We start from the raw sequence: 341 nt of genomic DNA on the forward strand, positions 1-341 counted from the left end.
AGGAGGGAACGGAGCCGCAGATGAGAGGGTGGCCTTGCGGTACAACAAGGGGGGAAAATGTAGTGCAACTTTTCCTACTGTAATGAAGCTAATGCACAAGAATTTAAGTTTAAAAGCCCAGCTGCAGATGGCTGTTCAAGCCGTCAAAGAAGCGGCTGAGAGAAGGGAACCTGAAACGCCGGTCCAAGATAGCGCCGAGCAAGAAGGAGACTGCATGGAAGAACCGGAAAAGGGTGGAGCTTCAGAAGAACCCGCGAGAGTTCGGTCAGTGACTCCGCCCATCGATGCAGCATCGTCGCTGGCAACCCCGCCTAGCGACGCAGCGACGCCTCTGCCGACCC

Source organism: Alligator sinensis, unplaced genomic scaffold, assembly GCF_000455745.1.
Source record: "Alligator sinensis unplaced genomic scaffold, ASM45574v1 scaffold38_1, whole genome shotgun sequence".
NCBI lineage: Eukaryota > Metazoa > Chordata > Crocodylia > Alligatoridae > Alligator > Alligator sinensis.